Source organism: Hemiscyllium ocellatum, chromosome 11 (genome assembly GCF_020745735.1).
Source record: "Hemiscyllium ocellatum isolate sHemOce1 chromosome 11, sHemOce1.pat.X.cur, whole genome shotgun sequence".
NCBI classification, from domain to species: Eukaryota; Metazoa; Chordata; class Chondrichthyes; order Orectolobiformes; family Hemiscylliidae; genus Hemiscyllium; species Hemiscyllium ocellatum.
The window spans coordinates 95,784,964-95,807,505 of record NC_083411.1 but is presented as its reverse complement, the minus strand read 5'-3'; the positions used below and the strand labels follow the sequence as shown (position 1 = coordinate 95,807,505).

Below are 22,542 nucleotides of genomic sequence, written 5' to 3'. Positions count from 1 at the left end.
AAGGCACTTGCATTTATCTGCATGCAGTGCAAACCCATGCTCAGTTACCTTGCAGCCCATACACACCCATCTTATCTTTCCTATTTCTGAACTAGCTTGTTGTTTAGTGCTGCCTATCTGATTCCTTTATGCATATTGTTTCTTCTCTTTTTAATATTTAAACCTGCTACCCATTTTCTTCTGAATTTAAGCCCTCTATGACAGCATTACTTAACCATCCAGCAAGTGCAGTGGTTCCCAACTCCATTGAAATGCAATATACTTATTGTGAACAGATCCTTCATGACCTAGACCTAATCCCAAAGAAATCGAATTCTAAAGCCCTTTCTCTTGAGCTATTTCTTCATCCACACATTAAACTTTTGTTTCTTTTATTGTCCTTTTTCTAGTACCTGGGTGTGCTGGTGGCACTGGGGATTCCTAAAGCTCTAACTAAAGGATCTTAACATCTTTCCTTCTCACATAAGCTCTGTTCTATGTTAAAATCAATTCTCTTCCACTTAAAATGTTCTGCTGCACCTCCAAAATGCATCAGTGAGGCAAAACGTAATAGAAATTAAATCCCAGATATCCATGGATACTGATTTTAAACACGATACCAAATGAATGTCCCAGTTCAGCTCACTAGTTGAGGCCTTAACTAAATTGATCAGCTTGTGATGGGCCATGACAGGACTGGCTCTGGATAATCAAATGATGCTATATTGTCAGGGTGACTTTACTTACTGTTGGCTACATTGAAGAACAGTGATTTCTGGCCAAAGAAGCTAAAGAACTGTGTTTGCTGTAAATCTGAATCAAAAACAGAAATTGTCGGTAAACCTGAGCAGGTCTGGCAGCATCTGCAAAGTAAAAGCAGAGCTAACATGTAATGTCCAGTGACCTTCTTCAGAAGTGATTGTAGCTAGGGAAAGGTTGGTGTGTTCTGAAGGTGGGAGGCAGAGGAGTAAATGAAAGATGGAGATGAAGCCCAGAGAGAGATAACAGTTGGTCAGAGAAAGGAATGGTGCATGGAAGAATTGATAACTGCTAATGGGGGCCATTAATAGCTGATGATGGGATAATTGTAGCAGCCCATGTGATGACAAGACATGGTATGTCGCAGTTAGGATAAGGACATAATCATAGAGTCACTCAATTGCTCAAGCCCTTATTGAACTCGACTATTGAGCCCTGAAGTGTGAAGGATCCCCAGGTCAAAAATGAGATATTGTTTTTCCAGCTTGCACTGAGTAAGTCTGAGATATTTGTTGGCCAGAGATCATGGTGGTGTGTTGAAGTGTCAGGCAACAAAGCTCAGTCATCTTTGTGAACAGAATATAGGGGTTCCGCCAAGTGGGCATCCTTTCTGTATTTCATCTGCCCAAAGTAGAGAGACCATATTGTAAACAGCAAGTGTAGTACATTAGATTGAGTGATGTGTAGGTAAATCGTTGCTTTACCTGGAAGGTGTGTCTGAAGCCTTGGATAAGAGAAACTAAGTAAATAGGTGGATATTATGCCTTCTGGGTCTGTGCTGTGGGGATGTGTTGGGAGTGGAAGAGGAGCGGACCAGGATACCTACAAAATGTTGACAAGGGAGGGATGGAGAATATGTCTAGTGGTAGCGTCCCTCTGGAGGTAATGGAAATGGCAGCTAATATCCTTATGGATGTGGAGGGTGGTGAGATGATAAATGAGCACCAGGGAACCCTATTGCTGTTGTTTAGATTAGATTAGATTACTTACCGTGTGGAAACAGGCCCTTCGGCCCAACAAGTCCACACCGACCCGCCGAAGCGCAACCCACCCATACCCCTACATTTACCCCTTACCTAACACTATGGGCAATTTAGCGTGGCCAATTCACCTGACCCGCACATCTTTGGACTGTGGGAGGAAACCGGAGCACCCGGAGGAAACCCACGCAGACACGGGGAGAACGTGCAAACTCCACACAGTCAGTCGCCTGAGGCGGGAATTGAACCTGGGTTTCAGGCGCTGTGAGGCAGCAGTGCTAACCACTGTGCCACCGTGCCGCCCGTGGCTTGTGGGAGGGGAAGGAATGGAAGGGATGAGGGCAAAAGTGCAGGAGAGGGTCAGACACTGCTGAGGGCCCTGTCATCCACCGTGGTGGACAACTCTTGGTTGAGAAAGAAGGTGAACATTTTGGAGGGCCCCCAACTCCCACCTCTGCCACCCCCCACCTCCACCCTTGTAGGGGCTGGCATTAGCAGGACAGTTTATTCAGTTGATTTCTGGGCAGTTTATTCCAAATTTTGGCAGCAAGTTCCTAAGAAGTAATTAGTGCTCTGAGTCCTAACCCTGATTTCAAGAATTGGGCACCTTAGTTATTTGAAGGTATCAGAATTTCCGGTTTGGTAGTCAGGGCAGATCAGTCTTGTTTCAACCAACACCAGCTTTTCACCAAAAAAAAACAAACTCATTGGGGGCTGATCATCTTGAGCAAAAATTATCACTAGATATTTGTGAGTAAGATCAGTAAGTTGCGGTTGAGAACAAGCGAATTCTTACTTTCAATTCCCTAGACACAGAATCTATTTGTGGCTCTTAAACTATTTCTGCCTGAGATGGGCACAGAGAGGATTGAGTAAGCCTCAGACCTACAGTTTAATGCGATGGACAGGGGTTCTTTGGTCCAGAGCTACGGAACATGTTGCAAATGCACAAGTAATTATTTTCTGGGTATCTCAGTCTTCTAATGACTGCGTTGTCTAATCATGAATGATTAATAGAATTCAATCTGTGTATTTCCTCAGTCTCCTTGGCTTGTGTATTTATAACTTTGTCAAGTATCATCTTGGTGTCATCTAACCAAGCAATACCTATCTGAGGGGTTGATATATTAGGACACGTGATGACCTTGAACTTGGTATGTATGAAAGTGTAATCATGTCTTAAGGTCACAACAAATAATAGGGCCATCTTACCACTTTCATCCTGAAAGATCTACACTCCTCTTTTTAAGAATCTAAAGTGCTTCTACTGCTGTTCTACCCATTATCCTCAAATAAGTTTTACATTTTCTGTTAATAAGTTTGTGTTGTACCACCATCTTTTATCCTGGAAAGCTGGCTGTATCAGGCAAATGGAGCTAACCATTACTAAAAAAACTGACTAGGAAGATCACTGAATTATTTTATGAATAATTTAGCACAGCCAATCGACCTAACTTGCCCATTTTAGGACTGTGGGAGGAAACAGGAGCACTGGGAGGAAACTGGAGTACCAGGAGGAAACCGCACAGACAAAGGGAGCATGTACAAATGGGGTTGGAACTGAACCCAGGTCTCTGGTGAGGCAGCAGTGCTCACCACTGAACCGCTGTGCCACCTTCATTCTGAATTAAGTGCACTGATCATTTCAGGTAATTGAAGTAGCAGTTTGCACTTTCTTGAAAAATAATGAGCTGTGGATTAAATCCCACCATCCTTTGGTGAAACTGACCAGTTCACTATCAGCACTCTTGCTTTCCATGGGTCTGCAAACTGAGAACTTTAAGAAATTGATCAAAAATGATCAAAGATAGAGACTCAGAAATATTTAAAGACTTCTGGTAAGGCCACTCAAGGGCTAACAACAGTAGGATGAATTTTCAGTACACCATCTTCCCACTAGAATAGTCGGACTCCTACAACCACCACAGTCTCCTGAATTACCTTTATTTCAGGTGAGCCAGCTGTTTGCCCATTTTAGAGACCTGTCTGGAAGTTTCATTTTGTGGGCATTGGCTATCAGGGAGCCAGCCAAGATTAACTTCCACTCACTTCCAGATTTCCAATTGTTTGCCTCTTATTTAATCAACAAAACATACAGCCATCAACTGAATTCCTCCTCCATTATTTCAACAAATCTTTGAGGGTTTACACACCAGTTATTTCCTTTGTGAACTATTCAAATAGAAACATTGCAACTGTGAGGATTTTTCAATATCCTCTCCACCCACTCCATCTCTGGAGTATGTAAAGGAAACTTAGTGCTCTGGCTGAACAAACCATTACATATTAGCATGTGGCTTTCCAGTTAAGAACCACCCAGATGACACCATACAGCTATAATATTATGTAATTTAGTTGAGTCATTGTGGACCAGATGAATCTGAATTCAGTGCTTATCAGAATGCAGTAGAAAGCAGTATCTCCTCATTGTGATTATTTATTTAGAGTTTACTTGTGTCATTTGGAGTCATTCTTTTAAGTTCCAGGGTCAGCATTACTACTCCTGCAGCTACCTTGTCAATCTATGCAAATAGTGTTGTAAATTAGGCCTTGAAGTAATTAACTCCCAATGTGAGAGGAGGAGCATACTTATTCAAAGCTTCACTAAGTAAAGTGAGCTGGTACAATGAAAAAAAGCCTGATAGGGTAAGTGTTAAGATTATCTCTGTGGGACATGGGGCTTGAACAGTGGGCTTACCTGATGGCTGAGATTCCTTATATGAAATTTAGCAGTATCCGCTAACAATTGCAAGGCTTAAGCCTTCCGTTCCAACAGATAGATATAATTGGTCCTTCTACCATTTCTTTCTACTGCCTCAAATAGAGATAGCTGCAATTAAAACGTGTTCTTTTTGTATTTCAGATTATTTTAGTTTCTGAAGTACAGTCTGTTTTAGCTTTCCTTTTGTGTGCACTGTCATTTAACTACCTCCTAAGCTTTTCATGTTTTTTTTGATATAGTTGGGGCTCCTCAGTAGAATGGTTATTCATTTTAAGCTAGTTTCTGGAATATTTGCTTTGCATAGAAATTTTAATATGGAAATAGGCCTCATTTTGAATTAAGCACAGAATACTAAGCAGGCTTGGAGTATCCAGAATGATGCCTGGAATGGGGTAGTGGGAAATTCCGATGGTGATGGTGTTGACCTTCTTCCTCAGTTTGAAACTCTTACCTGGCCCAGAAAGGTTTATTCAGAAATAAATGTTTTCTGCTTTAACTGGTAATTATTTTGTATTTTTGGCAAACAAAATTTGTTTTGAATTATCTTGAAGTTTTCACTCCAAAAAGATGGTTGTTTAGAAAATGGATTAGTGGATGAGAGCCTGTAATTCTGAGACTAAGATTAAAGGACATCACAAAAAAAACACTTGCATTTATGCAGAAAGCTAAAGAAACACAAGTAAAATCCAGGTTTATTCTGCTCCCAGTAATTGACTGCTTGCTTCATCGAGAAGATGGTTTCTGTTTTCATCAGAATTCCTTCTTTGGCAGAAACTGGCTCACACTTGGGAGTAGCAAGGATTTGCCTGGAGCTTGTTTTGTGAACCAAGTAGCCCCAAACAGCAGTAAACAGAAATGCATTGAACACAAACCCTTTCCTGATACTTTAAGTATGAAATACTGAATAATAAAGTCCAATTAGTCATTCTTTGAGAATATTACCCTGCAGCGTATAGTTTTTTTTCCCAAGGTTGATAATGAATGGTGGAGTATCAAATTTAGTTAACGTGTTCAACACTCAGGGAAAGGGTCAGATTCAAGGGATGTTTTAATTATGGTTTACAGATTTTTCGTAATCTTATAAAAGAGATTCCCTCTTTGTTTAAACATACACTAGTTACAAGCTCTTTTTGTTTCAGAATACATATCACAGTGATATATATCTATTATAATATATATATATTATATATATATCAGGCTGAATAGCATATTATTGTTTAATGTGCTTGAGCTTTTGTGATCAGTTTTCTTTGAACATTTCTAAATTTCCTGTTTTGTTCAGGACAATATGCAATGCCAACTAGAGAAACACCAAGTAGCCAAGTTGTTTCAATCATCTCAAGGTGATAGATTGCTAGAAAACTCTCCAAACTAAAAGTCATTGTTCATAAATCTTTTATGCAGTCATTTTAGTTTATTATCAGGGAAACATTTAAAATTGTACAACATTTACCAGTTACAGCAAATTTCTAACAAATTCATATTTCAAGTTCTGTGATCATTTAAGCATGTACAAACAACCTAAACACTGTTAAGCAACAGTTAATGTTTATTACTAGTTTGTGTTTTCAATTATGTGGCCTGTTAACCTTCCACCCTGAGAGAGGCTGGAGTTCGCAAACAGAGGTTGAATTACTGGTTGGTGACAATAGCTTTCACATTTTTAAAGTTATTTAACTTCTTTTTCAGCCATTGATTACAGTGAAGCCAGAAATAAATGCAAAATTAACAAATATGGGAGGTAAAGTTCTATTATGAAGTGTTATTAAATATTCATAAAGAGTACATAGAGGAAATGCAATAGTTGGTCGTTCCTGTCTGCTACCAAAATAAAATAGGAAAGGTGGCCTGACTGTCTAACAAAGGAAGTTAGGGATCATGTTAGATCCAAGGAAGTGGAGGAGAGAAAGTCTAAAACAAGCAGCACAACTGAGAATCTGGAGCAGCTTAAATGTCAGACAAGGACATGGTGGCTGAGTGGTTAGCACTGCTGCCTTACAGCACTAAGGGCCCCAGGTTCAATTCCAGCCTCTGGCAACTATCCAAGCTCCACACAGACATTCTCTGCATGGGTTAGGTGAATTAGCTATGCTAAATTGCCTTTCATGTTCAGAGTAGTGTGGGTTATGTACATTATTTAGGGATAAATGTAGAATAATAGAGGCAGGGGAATGGATCTGGGTGGATTACTCTTTAGAGGGTCAGTGTGGACTTGTCGGGCCAAATGGCCTGCTTCCATGCTGTAGGAATTCTATGATTAGATAAAAGGATTGATATTAGAGGAAAATAGACTATGAGCTAATTGTAGCATTTTCTATATGTTTGTGAAAAGAGAAAGATTAGTGAAGACAAAGGTAGATCTTTTAAGTCAGAAACAGAAGACATTATACTGGGGAACAAAGATGGCAGATTAATTAAGTACATATTTTGTTTTGGTATTCACAAAGGAGGACTCAAATAATATCCCAGAAAGGTTGGGGAACATCAATTTGGTGAGAGGGAGGAACTGAAGGAAATCAGTAGTTTTAGGAAAATGGTGCTTCGTAAATTGATGGGACAAAAGGTCAATATATCTCTAAGGCCTGATAATCTACAAATCGTATCAGTTTTGGAAGTGACCCTGGAAATAGTGGACGCATTGGTGGACATCTTTGAAAATTCTACAGATTCTGGAATGTTTTCTATGGATTGAAAGGTAGCTAATGTAGATCCACTTAAAAAAAACAAAATGGAGATAGATAGAAAATAGGGAATTTATAGGCTGGATAGCCTGACGTCTGTAGTAGAGAAAATGTTGGAGTGCATCAGAAAAGATTTAATAGCATAGCACATGCAAAACATTAACAGAATTGGACAGAGTCAGCATTAATTTATAAAAGGGGAAATCATGCTCTGCAAATCTATTGAAATTTTTCCAAGATATACCTAATAGAGTTCATAAGAGAGATCCAGTGGGTGTGATTTACTTGGATTTTCAGAAGGCTTTGAATAAGGTCCCCAGTCAGAGATGAGCATGTAAGATTTAATGTGCATGCGTTTGGGGGTAGTCCCTGACATGGATAATAAACGGGATGGCAGACAAGCAACAAAGTAGAAATAAAAAGATCTTTATTTGAGTGATAGAACAGTGCACGAGTGGGGTTTAAGTCCAGGCAGGTGATGGCCTAGTGGTATTATTGCTAGACTATTGATCCAGGTAATGCCCTGGGGGACTAGGTTCAAATCCTACCATAGCAGATAATAGAATTTGAATTCAATAAAATTTCTGGAATTAAGTCTAATGACGACCTTGAGTCCATTATTGATTGTCAAGAAAAAAAACATACGGTTCACTAATGCCCTTTAGGGAAAGAAACAGTAATCCTTACTTGGTCTGGCCTACATGTGACTCCAGATCCACAGCAATGTGATTGATTCATAACTGCCCTCTGGGCAATTAGGGATGGGCAATAAATGCTGCCTAGCCAGAGATGCCCTCATCCTGTGAATGAATTAAAAAAGAATTGAAGTGTTTGGATTCCAGTTGTTCATCATTTTTATAAATAGTCTAAATGTAATATCTCCACGTTTGTAGATGAGACAAAACTAGATGGGAAGGTGAGTTGTGAGGAGGATGTAGAGATTTGGACAAATTGAGTGAATAGGCAAATGCATGGCAGATGAAATACAATGTGAGTTTTTGTTTGGTAGCAAAAACATGAAGGCAGATTATTACGTGAATGGTGATAAATTGGGAAAGAGGTGTACGAGACCTGTGGGACTTTGCATACCAGTTACCAAAAGTAAGCATTTAGGTGCAGATGGCAGAAGGTGAAATAACTCCACAAAGGCTGGTGTCCTTTCACCAGGCCATCCTTTTATATACATGTGCATAGTTCATTACACTGACCCAGCTAGCACTACTAGAGTGAGCAAAGCTCCTGACACTCCTGGTTATATCTGTCTATGTCTTATTTGGCTATAGAAGGAATGCAACAAATATATACTTGACTGATTCTTGTGATGGCAGAATCGATACATGAAGAAAGATTGATTAGGATATTATTCACTGGAATTTAGAATGGGGCAGGGCTTCTCAAGCCTATGAAATACTAACATGATTATGCCGGGTGAATGCAGGAAAGATATTCCTGATGACTGGGGAGTCAGAAACAGGGATCATCATCTATGGATACAAGGTAGGCCATTTTAAACTGAGATGGAAAGAGAAATTTTGTCACGCAGCTGAAATAGTGAAGCTGTGCTGTTCTCTACCACAGAAAGCAGTTGAGGCCAAAACATCAAATATTTCCGAGACGGAGTTGAATATAGTCGATAGAGCTAAAGGGGTCAAAGCGTATATGGAGAAAGCAAGAACAGGCCATGAAGTTGGAAGATCAGCATGATCATATTGAACTGCAGAGCAAGTTTGAAAGTCTGAATGGCCTACACATGACTAAGTTTAATTAAATCTTAAATCTACTTGGAGCTCTATTTAAAGCTCCTAAGGCTCCATTCCCCTTAGCGACTGTTGCCAAGCACTGTTGTGACATTTCCAATGTTTTCTCAGCTCTCACATCCTGACCTGTTTCCTGATTGACATTACTCATTTTGCAATCCCAGTTCCAACTGATGACACCAAGATGCAACATTTTGCAATTGAGTGTCTTAATTCTCTGAATAAAATTAGCTTTCATTTAGTTTTGTTATTACCCTGACTTCTCCCATACGTGCTGAAAGTACACATTTATGTAAAAATTTAATTTAATTTGGCTCTGATGTTTATTTGGGTAAAAAATGAGGTCTGCAGATGCTGGAGATCACAGCTGAAAATGTATTGCTGGTTAAAGCACAGCAGGTCAGGCAGCATCCAAGGAATAGGAAATTCGACGTTTCGGGCATAAGCCCTTCATCACTCTCCTCATTCCTGATGAAGGGCTTATGCCCGAAACGTCGAATTTCCTATTCCTTGGATGCTGCCTGACCTGCTGTGCTTTAACCAGCAACACATTTTCTGATGTTTATTTGACTATGATTGTCACAAAATATCAGACCTACACCAGGTATTCTTTCAGATTCAGTATCACCATCCTCTCGCTCAATTAAATTCCACTATTTTTTATGATGAGTTCATCTTTTTACTACCCAATATCTAGTTATGCCTTGATATGATCCAATGACTTGAATAGGGAAACTCATTGTTCTACGAACTTGCAGATTGCACAGATAATCTCAAATAATAATGTCAAACTAGTCAATGTACAGATTTCCATAATGCAATCAATTACCTGTGTTCTGTAAAACAAGTGGTTGTTCTTGTTTAGACCCACCTGGTCTACCATTGATAATTAGCAGGTCTTTTTACTCTGCATTGAAAAAAGAGTTGGTGGTAACACTATACCTCAATCATCCAAACCCCAAAGCAACACTGTCATCAGTGGTGAGTGCCATAACTGAAATACCTCAATGTTGCATTCATGGAGGAAATCAATTCAGCTTAAGAAAGATGAAATTTTAGATCTTGCAACACAGTCTGTTACCTATATTTGAACCAAGGCTGTGATGAGGTCAAGAGTGGAGAGGTCCTGTTGGAATCCAATGTGAGCAGGTATTGTCAAGTAGCTAGTGCTTGATAACACTGTTCATGATCTCTTCCATCATTTTCCTGCTGATCAAGAGCAGACTGACGTAGTGATAATTGCCTGGGTTGGATTTGTACTATTGTTTTGAGCATACGGCATACCTAGGCAATTTTCTCATTGTGGGTAGAGGCTGGTGACATAGCTGTTCTGGAACTACTTTTCTTGTGGCAAAGCTAGTTCTGGAGCAGGTTGTCAGAATTATTTTTGAAATGTTGTAAGGGCCCATAGCCTTTATAATATCCAGTGTCTTCAGCCATTTCTTGATATCACGTGGAGTTTAGTGGGCGGCACGGTGGCACAGTGGCACAGTGGTTAGCACTGCTGTCTCGCAATGCCTGAGACCCGGGTTCAATTCCCGACTCAGGCGACTGACTGTGAAGTTTGCACGTTCTCCCCGTGTCTGCGTGGGTTTCCTCTGGGTGCTCCGGTTTCCTCCCACAGTCCAAAGATGTGCGGGTATGGGTGGGTGGCGGGTCGGTGTGGACTTGTTGGGTTGAAGGGCCTGTTTCCACACTGTAAGTAATCTAATCTAATCTGAACTGAATTGGCTGACAATCAGCTAACACTGGTGGGACATTTCAAAGGAGGCCAAAGTCATCCACTTAGCACATTTCACTGAAGATTGTTGCAAATATTTCAACCTTAGCTTTGTATTGATGTGCTTGGCTCCCCCATCGTTGAAGATTGGGATATTTGTGGAATCTCCTGCTCCAGTGAGTTGTTGTTTCAATTGTTCATTATTGTTCACAAATGGATGTAGCAGTACACCAGAGTTTAGATCTGATCCGTTGTTGTAGAATCTCTTAGTCCTATCAAACTCACATAGCTAATGCTGCTTTCATGTAGTTCTGTGTTGTTATTCCAAGACACTGGATTGAAGCTTAATTTTCAAGTATTCCATTAGTCTGTGGACCACAACTGATCCTCTGACTTGATGGTAATGGCAGAACTGGTGACGTGCTGGGCCAGGAAGTTACAGATTATGTTTCATTACAATTCTGCTGCTGCAAAGGGCCCACTGCACTTCCATAAATGTCCAGTCTGGAATTGCTTGATCTGCTTTTTATCAATCTGGTTCAGCACGATGTGGTGTTACAAGACAAAATGGAGCTATCCTTAATATAAACAATTTGTCTCCAGAAAGAGTACATGATGGTCATTGCTAATAGTGCTTCATGAACAGATGAATATGCAGCAGATTTGTGAGGATGAGGTCAAATATATTTTCCCCCATTTATTAGTTTCTTCACCAGCTGCTGCAGATACAATCAAACTGTTATGTCCTTTAGGACTCAAAGGACTCAGTCAGTAGTTGAAAAGCTGAGCCAGTCTTTGTGATGGCCATTGAAGTACCCCGCCCAGCATTGATTCTGTCCCTCAATCACTATATTTCCTTCCACTGTTGCTCAACATGACTGGAAACAAATTCATCTGCTGAACTGGGTGTTTGTGGACAGTGTATAATAAACGGCGGGAGGTTTTCTTGGTCATGTTTGACTTGATGCCGTGAGACTTCATAAGGTCCAGAGTCAATGTTGAGGACTATCATGGCGTCACCCTCCTGTTTTGTATGCCACTGTACCATGCACTTCTGTTTGGTTTGTCCTACCAATTCTCCCAATTTTGGCACTAGCCCCCAGAGGTTGGTTTAAAAACTTGTGCAGAATTGTAATGTTTGTATTTTCCATTGTTGTTTCTAATGCCCAGGTGGTCCACTTGCTTTCATTCCTTTGTTTTATCGAAACAATAAGAATTTTCAAGTGTGGCTTGCTTGGGCTGTTTAATCAGGCTAACTTAGAGTCAACTGGATGGCTCTGGATCTGGATCTGGATTTGTGCCTACTCCAGTCCAGGTAGGGACCGCAGATTTCCTTCTACAAAGGACAATAGTGAACAAGAGCATTTTTTTTATCCCAATCAAACTCTTAAGTAGTTGTTGTTTTCATATAACATACAGTTTTAAAATCCAAATTCTACATCTGCCATGTTGAAATTCAAACTGGAGTCCTCAGAACATTAGTTGGGTTACTGGATTTCTAGTCCATCAATAATACAAACATGACATTACTTCCAGTCACAGTTTCTTTGCTATTTCTTGATTGACACCTTGGAATACCCTCCCTAATTGTGGATCGTGGTTGTACCTATCCCAAATGGACTGAAGCACTTCAATAACTTTTTTCATCTTTGAGTGACAAGTTGTTGATAGAAGCATGATCGAGGCAATGTGCATTGATGTAATATGGCATTTTAAAGATCAATTCACTGATCTTGGCCATTTATGTGAGGCCATTGAGGAGCTTACTGCACTGTGTACAATTGCATGAGGCTAGATTCCTGCCAGTTGATAAGGCCCTAACTGCTTTCTCGGAGATTGTGTGGAGGACCTTGTGCCTCCTGTCGATTGAGAAGGTTGTAAGCATTAATATTGAAGAGTGCCTGAAGCACAGCCCACTTTGATAATGTCATAGGGGTTCGATGTGAGCTCAGGATCTTAAGCGAGTCAGGTCTACTGTCTCAGTCTTTTTCTCTGCAATGATGTTTGTCATCTCAATGGAATTTTTATCTAGTTGTTATCATGCAAGAAACTACAAGAATGTCTTCTCACAAGACTAACAGATGTTTCTTCTCTATTTCACTAGGGGAAGAAGGCCTTGAATATCCCTATCGTAATAGAGTGTGATGATAGTAAATAGGTCATATAATGTGATAGGGTCTCCTCTTGCGACACTCTCCTTTTGCCCACTTCCTCTGCTAAGGCACTGAGCATGGTGTACAAGAAGATTAGATTACAACTTCTGCTTTTTTGCATAATACATCAGTGTTTATCTTGTTGACACTCCTGTCTGCAACCAGTTCCAATACCTGCTCCAGCTGCACACATTTCTCATTTTAAATGCTTACCATAAGAGCATAATAAGATGCTTACTGCAGCAATATATGGTTGGGTTTAATGGTGCTAGATTAACACAAGCTTAACACAAGGTCTTCTGTTGCAGGATGCACTCTCTCAGTGACATTTTAACATTTTTTTGCGCTGTTTGCAATGGAGGCAACGGGTGTAGATTCAATATAGATAATCTTTGTTTGGACTTCATCCAACATTAAAGCCTCTGTGTTGAGTCTTTAGCTACCATCTTTCTTATAGTTTCTCAATCTCATCTGGTTCTTTACTTTTCCTGTCAGTGTCTAAAAATAGGCGTGGTAGTGTGTTTCTCATACAGTGCCACAATTTAAAAGTCAAGAGCATAAAATGGGAGATACAGTACATTATAGAGACATCTGTAGACTGAGGAGGCAAAAGACAACAATGGTCTACCCTTCACATACCTCATATTAATAGAAAATGAATGTAAGTGCTAAATGAACTGAATTATTTTGTGGGATCACTGCATGCAAAATATACGAGGAGGCCGAAAGAAGCTGAAGAGAAATCCAGGGAACAACGTATTCAAAAGGACATAATGAGGTTCACAGGTAATATAGAATGTTACAATGTCGTCATAATGGCTTCATAGGTGGTAGATATTGTTTATCAAAGCTCCAGGAGTTCTCAAAAAAAATTCTGAAGATAAAACACCTTTGGGATCTATTAGAATCATCTTTACTCAGTCTTACATCCATTTACAAAGTTACAAGTTCATATATATCCTAACCCACTTATGTATAGCTTCAGTAAGTATCTTATTGTGCTTTTATGGTAAGCATTATCTAAAGACAACAAAATTGACTTAAGCCAAATTAAATGATGAACAGTCCTTAAAAAGGTAATGTAACATAAAGTCAAATGTGAAAGCAAATTTAAAAAATTAAAATGGTTCAGGTGGAAATAATGCCCTCCGACCCCTGCGATGTCCACTGAATTTAGAAGGCTGCAAGGTAATCACGGCTATAACGCTCCCCAACTATGCCCCTTGCCGGGGCCTTGTTTAGGGTCATAATGGTCACGCCCAAGAGCAGACCCGTGAGGATGCCCTCTGACCTACTCACATCTTTCTGAACTGGGTGGCCAAAGACCATAGAGCGAGGCTGAAGTGCAACCAAAATCAAGGATCAACCTCCTCCAGGTGAAACTGGAGCTGTAGTCTAGTGCACTCAGTGTACCTGCAGAACACCGACTCCTCCAAGGCACTGAAAATACATGCATCCTTAGCATCAGTGAAACATCTTGATTGCCTATTGCATGAGCTTGCTGTGTGCAATACTCTCCCTACCAAATCCTTGATGTTAAAGGTATTGTTACATCAGCTTAAGTGAAATTCCAATTAATGTCCATCATTTCACAGAATTAAAGACAACTAACAAAGGAAGACTCAGTAGATTTTCCCACCACAACTGGCATTTACACAGCATTTGTGAAGTACTAACATTCTCAAGTTACATTTCAAAGGCATAGTCAAAGCAAATTTAATAATTTTCAGCATTGGAATGAGCAAACAATTGGTTAAAAAGGCACATTTTAAGGACCATCTTAAAGAAGGAAACAGACTAAGGAAGTGGAAATGTTTAGGGAGAGAATTACAGAATTTGAGCCCTGGCATCAGGGATGCGGAAAAGACTAAGAATGCACATATCTTGGAGTGTTGTAGGGTTGAGGAGGTTCCAGAGATGAAGGGTGGGAACATGAAGGGATTCAAGAACAAGATAAGCATTTTTAAATCTATACAGAGTGTCTTTGAAAGATTACAGGGAGAAAGGGGGAGATTTTTGAGCTGATTCACTTACTGAATGAATCAGAGGATGGAAAGCTTTGTTGTTAAGGAAGCAACCGTTTTAAACAGTTGACTAACAGGGTATCAGAGGGGTTGGTTCTAGGCCAGTCTTGTGATATCAAATTTTAATGATTTATAAAAAGAGCTGGTAACCAAGCTCTGCATGTTTGGTAATTCCAATTTATAAACTAAGTAATCATAAACACTCATGGCCACCTGGGTGATTGGCATAAGAATGGGAAATGTTTAGTACAAAAAAGGCAACATTAGTTTGAAAAAATGGAAGGAAATGAAAGGATCTTTTAACTGTGGACAATTGTCAGGAAATGACACGGGAGAAGATTCTAAAAATTTTGTGAATGCATCCTTAAACTGACCACACAATGTAAAGATGTGATGAAAAGGCAAGGAGGAAATGGCAGTGAGTCAGCTCGTGCAAAAGAGCAGTTCTCCCCCCCCCCGCCCCCCACACATTCAGGAAGTGATATTTCAAGAAGGTATTTGTTTGCAACCATAGCGACTATCAAATTCTGAACATAGTACAATTTGGGGGTTTGGAATGGTGGGATAGTGAGGGGAAGACAGCACGGTGTCCTTGGAGTAGATACAAATTTTGAGAAGTAAGTTAATAAATAGAATTAAGCCTGTGCTAGAAGGAAGGACTATAAACACTAGTGATGTTTGAATAGAGGAAATGATACTGTGATATTATTATGGATCTCAAGATATTGTAGGGTGCTAATAAATTGATCTTCAGAAAGATGTTTGATATTAACCCTCTAGTACAAGGAGGTACAAATTCAAACTTAGATGAGAATAGGTAAAAGCACATTTTAGAAATGTAATGTACATGTGAAATTGCTTAATCAATGAGGTAAAAAACCCCACCAACAATACAAAACATATCAACAGGGAGATAAAGTTTCAATTGATAGGTTTTATGAATGAGCATGAAAGAGAGCAAAGTCTCTAATCTTTGCCAGTAGCCCAGTAAAGCAGTGTTTTTTCCAATCCTGGCAAGTACGTTGTTCTGAAAGACATTGGGACACCTTGGAAAAAGGCGCCTGTGGATTCTTTAAGTACGTTTCCTTATACTGTGATGTTTTGGAAATTGCTTGTGTTTAATGCAGCTGTCCTATCTGTTACATCTGGGGCTTTTGAATTTCAAAACCTATAAATGAGTTGCATGATTTTTTACAGAACAATATTCGAAGTAAAACTTAAACCACAAGCATGAAATTTGTGAGAGCTCAAAATCAAACAAAAACAAGAAAGCCCACGCGCAAAAGTATTGTACTGCACAGCAGCAAAAAATTGAGACCTCCCATCTGTTCAAAGTCAAACTTCCACCATTTACAGATGTAGACTGAAACATAGAGCTGTGTGTTTTACATGAACCCTAGCTTCAGCTTGTTGAGGTAAAAGTTCTGCCTCCTTGTTTCTGCACTTACAGTATATTCTGCATTCATAGACAGGGGTCAGTGTGGGGGCGATGTGGGGAGACAACCAACATTAGAACGTGGTTTATTCTTGAGCAAGTTTTTGAACCAGCTAGTATGAAGGGCTCAGTAGTAGAAAATACCTAATTTGAGGCTCTGATGTCCTGGAAGATAAAGTTATCTTAATTTCACAGCCTCCAACACTTTCAGATCATTGAACAGTATCACAACAGAACTGTTTATAAGTTGCAGAGGACTATTTTTAGTGAGAAAGGGGTAGAACCCTCCTAAATACTGGCCCAAGCTTGAACTCCTTTATCAGGGCAGCTTTGTAGTTAGATAGGGAGTGCATGCATAGTGATTGAGGTATTTACAAACTGACACTTGGAGAACCACCCTTCCCTTCTGAAAGTGAAATAAAGTAGCTAGATCTTCTTTTGTTACGGGGTGTGGTGATGTCTCTATATATTTTGTGTTTGCTTAAAAAAACGACATTTGAGGAACTACGAAACTCATTTTTTCGAACAGCTCATTATATATCAACCACATGTTCCCAGTGAGTAGTGTTTTTGTTAGCTGCAGACAGCCTGGACACTGAGGTGTCATGTGCTGCTGTTTACTGAAAGCCTGGATTGATACATTGCAGTTGGAACAATTCAAAGTGCAATCACTGGAGGTTAGTGGCTTGGATGGATGTGTATACTCATCGACTGAATAGTTGTGTGAGTTACAGTTTTCCTTTAGCTTGTATACTATTTTGTTTCTTGTATTATCTTACTTCAACCCAGGAGGTTTATAAAGCAAAATACCTGCAACTTTATTGCAAAGTTGATGCTTTTTAACTTTTAGGAGAAGAGTTTTATAGATAATGGCACAAATTGGGTAGTGCCAGATCATCTGCCAGTTAGGCTCAGTGCCTGATATTCCATTTAATTGCAGTTAAATATCAGGTGCTATGGATAACAGGCATTTGAACTGACACCACCAGTTTCACAGCATCTCTGACAATTTTCTGGATAGAAATTTGTGTCATAATTTAGTCTAACGTTGCAATATAGTATAATGGGAGTACTGTAAGAGATGCTGTCTCTTCAGTGAAATTTACAAGGAGCTATTGTTTAGGTGAATATAAAGAATTTAAGGGTAATACTTGAACATGAATAGTACTATGAAAGAAACAGATTGACTTGCCTGTCAACATGTCTGCTGTTTGTTTGATATTGTGTATAAATTAACCTCTGCATTTGCTAAGATAGGCACAAGAAGTAAGTATGACAAATAATTAATTGAGTGTGAAGCACTTTGGAATACCCCACGGAAGTCATTAGGAAATGCAACCTGTTCTATCTGAAGGAAAGCATTGTTTCAAATTTAATCTGTGTGACCTACTGATTGGAATTAAAGGAAATAGTTCAAATGATTTGGCGCTATGACCTGACATTCTGGGTTGAACACTTTGAAGGCGAGCAGGGACTGGAGTGGGGCAGGCCTAGAATATCTTGCCATTTGTTGATGTGCTAATTGGAGAGCAACATCCACCATTGAGCCATTTTCAAGCCATTGAGCCATTGTCAGGAATGGAATGGCAACTGTCCACAAAGTTTCTGCCTCATGCTAACTGAAAATGTTAATGGCCAATGCAGGAGGACCAGTGCGCCAGAAAGATTTAATAGTTAAAAGGATAACACGAGATGTCGTGTTTTAAGACTCTTAGTGTAACTCAAGACTAATAACACTATTGACTGAATACCATTTATATAGACAACTTATAATTTAAACAATAATGAATAACTTTTCCCTCTTTCTAGTTTTACATTATTGAGCTCATGCTAAGCAAACCTTATAACCTAATTTTAGATTAGATTACTTACAGTGTGGAAACAGGCCCTTCGGCCCAACAAGTCCACTCCGACCCGCCGAAGCGCAACCCACCCATACCCCTACATGTATGCCTTACCTAACACTACAGGCAATTTAGCATGGCCAATTTACCTGACCCACACATCTTTGGACTGTGGGAGGAAACCGGAGCACCCGGAAGAAACCCACGCAGACACGGGGAGAACATGCAAACTCCACACAGTCAGTCGCCTGAGTCGGGAATTGAACCCGGGTCTCAGGCGCTGTGAGACAGCAGTGCTAACCACTGTACCACCGTGCCGCCCACAAATTCCTGATGAGTGTGGTCCTTCCAATTTGAACACAAGCTGCCACCCACATCCCTGCAATGGTGAACCGCAAAGTTTCAACCTCTAGCTGTGCTCTCTCTCCCAGTTCCTGACAGGTTAGCTCTGCCTCTGAGTTTTGAAGAATATCCTAGGCTTGCAGAGGAAAACAGAGAACAGTTTCTATCTGGAATCATAGAGATGTCCAGCACGGAAACAGACTCTTCGGTCCAATTCGTCTATGCCGATTGGCTATCCCAACCAAATCTAATCCCATTTGCCCATATCCCTCTAAAACCTTCCTATTCATATACCTAATCCAGGTGTCTTTTAAATGTTGCAATTGTATCAGCCTCCACTACTTCCTCTGGCAGCTCATTCCATACACGCACCACCCTCTGTGTGAAACTGCTGCCCCTTAGGTCCCTTTCTTTCCCTCTCATCCTAAACCTATGCCCTCTAGTTCTGAACTCTCTCACCCCAGGGAAAAGACTTTATCTATTTATCCTATCCATGCCCCTCATGATTTTGTAAACCTCTATAAGGTCACCCCTCAGCCTCCGACGCTCCAGGGAAAACAGCCCCAGTCTATTCAGCCTCTCCTTATAGCTCAATCCTCCAACTCTGGCAACATCCTTTTAATTTTTTTCTGAACCCTTTCAAATTTCACAACATCCTTCCAATAGGAAGGAGACCAGAACCGCATGCAATATACCAAAAATGACTTAACCAATGTCCGGTGCAGCTGCAACATGACTTTCCAACTCCTGGACTAAACACTGTGACCAATAAAGGAAAGCATACCAAACACCTTCTTCACTATCCTATCCACCTGTGACTCTACTTTCAAGGAGCTATGAACCTGCACTCCAAAGTCTCTTTGTTAGCAACATTCCCTAGGACCTTACCATTAAGTGTATAAGTCCTGCTAAGATTTGCTTTCCCAAAATGCAGCACCTCGCATTTATCTAAATTAAACTCCATCTGCCACTCCTCAGCCCATTGGCCCATATAACGTGGCAATTTAAATCATATGAGCTAATAATTCAGGAAAAATGGTGATTAGCTATCCATGATCTCATCTCTTTTATCTTAGAAGTCAATGGACAGTTCAGATGTTCCCACACTCTTGACTCTAATCTCCAGCATTTGCAGTCCACATTTTCGTCTAGTTTAGAGCACAGCTTTTTTACAACTTGATATTTTCAAAACCTTTTGCAACTTTGGAGACTCATTTCCACTGTTAGCACAAAGGCTTCTGCCATTGTCTCCAAGCATAAACACCTTATACCTTCTTTCCAATCAAACAATCTGGATCCACTTCGATCTCTCGTAATCAAACAACCTAGTTTTGGGGTCAGGCAGGCTTTAGAACAAGTAAAATGATTTCCTGTGTTTATCTTAACTGAATGACACATTCCCAAAACATGACAATCTTCTAAATCCTATAATTGTAACACTATAAAAATTATGTAGTGATTTGTTTCTGACAAAGTACACTGTCATAATCCAGATGTTCTCTCGGCATATCCTTGACCCCAGAATGAAAATCCAAGCCTTTTTTATTTTTTGCCACTCTATTTTGTTTAAATATGATGATTGATGGGGTGATAATTTTCTCCCTAAATTTTCCTCCTCTTCCTAGCCAACCAGATATTTTTTTCTAACTTCAGGATGGTTTTGTGATTCACTCATGAAACTAACAATTCTAAATTATTGATCTTGCAGATTTGGTTAATTGCAGAGTTGGACAATTTTCCATGAGCATATACTTAATTAGACTACAAATTTGAGTTTTTCAGTTCTTCATATGCTGACCTGAACTGCCTAAAACATTAAGCAAGTGAATAAATAACAATGCGGAATGCTTCGGTTGGTCAGTCATTTTCTATGTTGTAATTTCTATATAATTCTATGCAATGTGTGGTTTAACAATCAGTCTAAGCAATTTCAACGTTATGAGCATTTTGATCTGAGATTTATCCCCCAATTGATTTCTGCTTTTCAGTCTTCTGAATCACCATTGTAAAGGATGTGATTAGAATGATTTTTAAAGGAGCGATTGTAAAGATGTACAGATCTGCACATTTAAGCTTGGCATTTGCCAGTTGATTTTCTGCCAAATTCATAAAAAAATGAAAGAAAAGTCAGCTATCAAATGCTTCAGAAATAAAAACTTCATTCAAACAAAAGAAATAAACAACGAGATATTTCTAACATATTCGGTTCAATCTGCATTTGCCTTACCATTATTTTCTATGTAACTGTTAAATCTTAAGGAGTTCCATCCATTCTTATTTTGTGAGGCATTTTGGTATATACTGGCCATCAAGGATTTTCAACTGGGCTGTGTATCACCAAGGCACCTCAAGACCCTTTACCTTAACTGTAAACCTGGAGGGAGAAACAGTCATGGCTTAAGTTAAAAATTGAGGTGAAACTGGGAGTTGACGGAATTTGGGAGATGGGTGCGAGGGATGGTGGATGGGTGATCCTATTTTTCATCATTGATAGACAATCTTGTATAAAACTTTACATTACCTGTAAGGCATAACTTATAAGGATAATAAGGTTTGTGGTTGTTTACGCATCAGAGAGGCAGATATTGTAAATCGAGAAATGATACTAAACATTTTGTTGATCAAAATATTAAAGGAAGTGGTTATGGTCTCAGAGAGGGCAGTACCGGAATGAAGCAGTAAATGATTGAAACAGGATTATTGAGACTGAAATAGATGATATCCATCTCAATGACTGAAAAGTTTGATCCCTTTTCCAGGACAGAATGGAGCCAAAAGCACTACTTTTTATGATGCTGACTCCCCTTCTCCAAGGGCACTGGAAATAGGCATTGTGCCCTTTTAAATATGTAAAACGTTTCCCCTAATTTGTAGGGTGAGGAGCAGAGCATGTTTCTTCTGCAGATACTGTAGTTAACTAACAGCCCGAAGAAAATATCTTGTCTTTTTCCTCCTGGCTTTACATTATTCCTATAGGGACACACCCAAAAGAATCATCTCCCACCACCACATCCACTCTCCTAATATTAGAATTGTACCCTTTAAGCTATACTACCTGTCTTCCCAGTCTCCCTACCCACATATATTGCTTTACATTGCACTCATTTTCATCTGTCCTGCATGCATTCCACTAACCTGACTCTTTCCTTGTGAAGGACTGTCCTCACAGTTTACAATACTTCAAAGGACCTGTGTCAACAAAGTGAGCAGTTGAAATTAGTCTCCTCAAAATTAGCATGATTTGGAGATGCTGCAAAATTAGCCAGCTGCCTTGGGTGACTTGCAGTTTCCATATGGATTGCTTGCTTACCACAGGAATGTGCTCAAAAAGTGGCCATAATCAATTGCTACCCAAATAAATGGATCATTGAAATGGCTAAGGTAGCATTGGATCTGAAAGATGGGTTAATATGACCAAAGATTTGAACTGCTGTAAATGGGTACAAATTCATCAGAAAACATGCAGTGATAACTAAAACTATGGGCTGGAAAAGGAGTTGGAATGATAAAGACATCTGTAAGCCACTCAGGAGGTTAAAAATCACAGGCAACATCATCTGTTAAATAAAAAGCTACAAATCAAAGAAAGTAGCAAATATAATATGACAGAAGTTAACAGAGGCAAAATGCAACTACCTGTAAGCAATTGACCTGAAATTTTTGGTGAAAATTGACCTACCTTCACAAGGATGTTGCCAGGGTCGGAGGATCTGAGCTACAGGGAGAAGCTGAACAGGTTGGGGCTGTTTTCCCTGGAGCTTCGGAGGCTGAGGGGTGACCTTATAGAGGTTTACAAAATTATAAGGGGCATGGATAGGATAAATAGACAAAGTCTTTTCCCTGGTATCGGGGAGTCCAGAACTAGAGGGCATAGGTTTAGGGTGAGAGGGGAAAGATATAAAAGAGTCCTAAGGGGCAATATTTTCACACAGAGGGTGACATGTGTTTGGAATGAGCTGCTAGAGGAAGTGGTTGAGGCTGGTTCAATTGCAACATTTAAGAGGCATTTGGATGGGTTTATGAATAGGAAGGGTTTGGAGGGATATGGGCTGGGTGCTGGCAAGTGGGACTAGATTGGGTTGGGATATCTGGTCGGCATGGACGGGTTGGACTGAAGGGTCTGTTTCCATGCTGAACACCTTTATG

At 39.8% G+C, this 22,542-nt stretch overlaps 1 protein-coding gene across 4 annotated transcripts in view; it reads left to right on the top strand.

The window, feature by feature from the left end:
• Positions 1-22,542, top strand: part of nhsl2 (NHS-like 2) — a 372,797-nt gene that overhangs the window by 296,115 nt on the left and 54,140 nt on the right. The gene's annotated exons all lie outside the window — the stretch shown is intronic.